The following is a 5,040-nucleotide window of genomic DNA, read 5'->3' as shown; positions in this document are numbered from 1 at the left end:
GCGCCAGGGGGAGAGACAGACAGACAGACAGACAGATACAGATAGAGAAACAGAGAGGGGGAGAGACCGAGAGACAGACAGACAGACAGACAGACAGACAAACAGATACAGATAGAGAAACAGAGAGGGGGAGAGACTGAGAGAGAGACAGAGAGAGAGAGAGAAGAGAGAGAGACACAGAGAGAGAGAGAGAGAGAGAGACAGAGAGAGAGACAGAGAGAGAGACAGAGAGACAGAGAGAGAGACAGAGAGACAGAGACAGAGACAGAGAGACAGAGACAGAGAGAGAGACAGAGAGAGCCAGGGGGGGAGAGAGAGAGAGAGAGACAGACAGACAGACAGACAGATACAGATAGAGAAACAGAGAGAGAGGGGGGGAGAGACAGAGAGAGAGAGAGAGAGAGAGAGAGAGAGAGAGAGAGAGAGAGAGAGAGAGAGAGAGAGAGAGAGAGAGAGAGAGAGAGAGAGAGAGAGAGAGAGAGAGAGAGAGAGAGAGAGAGTTGAGCTGGCTGCTGGAAACGCTGATGCAAAAGCTGAAGATGTAGTGAGACAACGAGACAGACGGAGGATGGTGTTGTCTGATATTATCTTCCAGGCAGACATAGAGGAGTCGGTTGGCTTTTACTGTCTGTAGAATTAAACAATCAGACACATTTCATCATGATATGGCCCCAAAGAGTTGAGACTATTTGAATGTAAAATTCTGCCCCCTGGTGTTTGAAGCATTATTTGTTCGGTTGACTTAATTAAGAGTTCATCAGTAGTTTGGGTTTTTTTTTTTGGCTGTGGGGGTTGACCATAATCTGTTCAATGTTTAATTCACTTTTTAGCCTAAACCATTGGTTCTCAATCAGGTCCTCAGGTACCGTCAGTACTGCTGCTTTTCTCTTCATTACATTCACTGTTGCTCCAGTTATCCAGCCTCCAGTCAGGCAGGTTTTACATCTGGACACCAGCTGAGTGTAATGAACTACCTCCTAAATACAATACCAGCAGTACTGACGGTACCTGAGGACCTGATTGAGAACCAGTGCAGCATTTGATAAAACAAAAAACAATTGTTTCATGTCATTCTACTTTAACATTCTTTTATATCCTCTTCACTCTGTTTTATTAAGGTTTGAATATTCATTTTATTCCACAGAAGGTTGAATCAGTTCATCTGGACACACCGTTGACTGACAGATACACTATATGGACAAAAGTATTGGGACACCTGGCCATGACACCTACAGGAGCTTTTATGACATCCCATTCTAAATCCATAGGCATTAATATGGAGTTGGTCCCCCCTTTGCAGCTATAACAGCTTCCACTCTTCTGGGAAGGCTTTCCACAGGATTTTGGAGTGTGTCTGTGGGAATTTTTGCCCATTCATCCAGAAGAGTGTTTGTGAGGTCAGGCACTGATGTTGGACGAGAAGACCTGGCTTGCAATCTCCATTCTAGTTCATCCAAAAGGTGTTTGATGGGGTTGAGGTCAGGGCTCTGTGCGGGCCAGTCAAGTTCTTCCACACCAAACTCACCCAGCTATGTCTTAATGGGCCTTGCTTTGTGCACTGGGGCACAGTCATGCTGGAACAGAAAAGGGCCCTCCCCAAACTGTTCCCACAAAGTTGGAAGCATAGAATTGTCCAAAATGTCTTGGTATGCTGAAGCATTAGGATTTCCCTTCACTGGAACTAAGGGGCCCAGCCTAACCCCTGGAAAATAACCCCATACCATTATCCCTCCTCCACCAAACTTTACAGTTGGGACAATACAGTCAGGCAGGTAAAGTTCTCCTGGCATCCGCCAAACCCAGACTCGTCCATCAGACTGCCAGACAGAGAAGTGTGATTCATCACTCCACAGAACACGTTTCCCCTGCTCCAGAGTCCAGTGGCAGCATGCTTTACACCACTCCATCTGACGCTTGGCATTGTGCTTGGTGGTGTAAGGCTTGCATGCCGTTGCTCGGCCACTGAGACCCATTCTATGCAGCTCCTGGCACACAGTTTTTGTGCTGATGTTAATGCCAGAGGAAGTTTGGAACTCTGCAGTTATTGAGCCAACAGAGCGCTGGTGACTTTTACGCACTATGTGCCTCAGCACTCGTTGACCCCTCTGTGTGACTTTACGTAGTCTACCACTTGGTGGCTGAGTTGCTGTTGTTCCTAAACGCCTCCACTTTTTAATAATACCACATACAGTTGATCGTGGAATATCTAGCAGGGAAGAAATTTCACCAACTGACTTGTTGCAAAGGTGGCATCCTATGACAGCACCACACTTGAATTCACTGAGCTCTTCAGAACGACCCATTCTTTCACACGTGTGTAAATGTAGACTGCATGGCTAGCTGCTTGGTTTATACACCTGTGGCCATGAAACACCTGGATTCAATGATTAAGAGGTGTGTCCCAATACTTTTGTACATATAGTGCATGTGTCATCATCATCTAAGTGACCTCTTCAGTCTCACCTGACTGCAGGTATCCCCACCCTTTTTAAAAATACAGTGACTGCAGGTACCCCCACCCTTATACACAATACAGTGACTGCAGGTACTCCACCCTTACAACCAATACAGTGACTGCAGGTGTCCCTACCCTTATAAACAATACAGTGACTGCAGGTACTCCACCCTTACAACCAATACAGTAACTGCAGGTGTCCCCACCCTTATAAACAATACAGTGACTGCAGGTGTACCCACCCTTATAAACAATACAGTGACTGCAGGTGTCGCCACCCTTATGAACAATACAGTAGCTGCAGGTGTCCCACCCTTATAAACAATACAGTGGCATAATGACCCCAACCAACGACCAGTTTCATATGCAAATATGGTGTGGCCGTTAATTACAGTTTCAATGGTCATGTGTACTATTCACAGAGGATTGGGGAATAGTTGCAACCACAGAATTGTAAGATGGAGACAGATGTACTCTTAGACCCCCGGTTCAGGGATAGTCCCCCCATTCAAACCAGTGTTTGTCCCTATCAAGGATGTGCACATCGTCATGGTACATGCGTCACCATCTTACAATGCTGTGATTGCAACTATTGCCCAATCCTCTGTGAATAGTACACATGGTCATTGTAACTCTTGTTACTGGCCACGCCCATATTTGCATATGAAACTGGTCGTTGGTTTGGGTCATCATGTCACTGTATTGTTTATAAGGGTGGGGGCACCTGCAGTCACTGTATTGTTTATAAGGGTGGGGTACCTGAAGTCACTGTATTGTTTATAAGGGTGGGGTACCTGCAATCACTGTGTTGTTTATAAGGGTGGGGTACCTGCAGTCACTGTATTGTTTATAAGGGTGGGGACATCTGCAGTCACTGTATTGTTTATAAGGGTGGGGACACCTGCAGTCACTGTATTGTTTATAAGGGTGGGGTACCTGAAGTCACTGTATTGTTTATAAGGGTGGGGACACCTGCAGTCACTGTATTGTTTATAAGGGTGGGGACACCTGCAGTCCCTGTATTGTTTATAAGGGTGGGGTACCTGCAGTCACTGTATTGTTTATAAGGGTGGGGTAACTGCAGTCACTGTATTATTTATAAGGGTGGGGTACCTGCAGTCAGTATATTTTTTATAAGGGTGGGGTACCTGCAGTCAGTGTATTGTTTATAAGGGTGGGGGACCTGCAGTCAGTGTATTGGTTATAAGGGTGGGGTACCTGCAGTCACTGTGTTGTTTATAAGGGTGGGGACACCTGCAGTCACTGTATTGTTTATAAGGGTGGGGTACCTGCAGTCACTGTATTGTTTATAAGGGTGGGGTACCTGCAGTCACTGTATTGTTTATAAGGGTGGGGACACCTGCAGTCACTGTATTGTTTATAAGGGTGGGGACACCTGCAGTCACTGTATTGTTTATAAGGGTGGGACACCTGCAGTCAGTGTATTGTTTATAAGGGTGGGGTACCTGCAGTCACTGTATTGTTTATAAGGGTGGGGTACCTGCAGTCACTGTATTGTTTATAAGGGTGGGGTACCTGCAGTCACTGTATTGTTTATAAGGGTGGGGTACCTGCAGTCACTGTATTGTTTATAAGGGTGGAGACACCAGCAGTCACTGTATTGTTTATAAGGGTGGGGACACCTGCAGTCACTGTATTGTTTATAAGGGTGGGGACACCTGCAGTCACTGTATTGTTTATAAGGGTGGGGACACCTGCAGTCACTGTATTGTTTATAAGGGTGGGGACACCTGCAGTCAGTGTATTGTTTATAAGGGTGGGGTACCTGCAGTCACTGTATTGTTTATAAGGGTGGGGTACCTGCAGTCACTGTATTGTTTATAAGGGTGGGGTACCTGCAGTCACTGTATTGTTTATAAGGGTGGGGTACCTGCAGTCAGTGTATTGTTCATAAGGGTGGGGTACCTGCAGTCAGTGTATTGTTCATAAGGGTGGGGTACCTGCAGTCAGTGTATTGGTTACAAGGGTGGGGTACCTGCAGTCAGTGTATTGGTTATAAGGGTGGGGTACCTGCAGTCAGTGTATTGGTTACAAGGGTGGGGTAGCTGCAGTCAGTGTATTGGTTATAAGGGTGGGGTACCTGCAGTCAGGTGAGAGTGGAGAGGTGGCTTGGCTGATGGTGGAACGTGTGTGTCAGTCCACGGTGTGTCCGGATGAACTGATTCAACCTTCTGTGATTCTCTTGCCTGGATTACTGAGCAGCACAACGACATTCATTGCATTTGTTCATTATTGTCTTGTTCTTCTTCTTCTTCTTCTTCTTCTTCTTGTGTTCCCTTGCTGCTCATGTAGAGCGTATTACTCGGCATCTTACCGCAGGAGACGTGCTCTGGGAACAGCGCCTGACTGCTTGTGGGGCTTTTTTTTAGCGATTCCACGAAGCTCATTTATTACTACACACCAACTCTACTGATTGTTTACTTACTTACTTATTTATTACTCGTTTTGATGCTGCACGTGAAATATGACCGCTAGACGACGCCTGTTGAGTCCGGGAAATTCCACAGCGGAAGTGACGTACGCGCCCTAGGAGCCGCAGTTTCCGGTCGCTTTATTTTCTGGGT

This window comes from Lampris incognitus, chromosome 17 (genome assembly GCF_029633865.1).
Source record: "Lampris incognitus isolate fLamInc1 chromosome 17, fLamInc1.hap2, whole genome shotgun sequence".
NCBI classification, from domain to species: Eukaryota; Metazoa; Chordata; class Actinopteri; order Lampriformes; family Lampridae; genus Lampris; species Lampris incognitus.
This window is presented reverse-complemented; position numbering follows the sequence as displayed.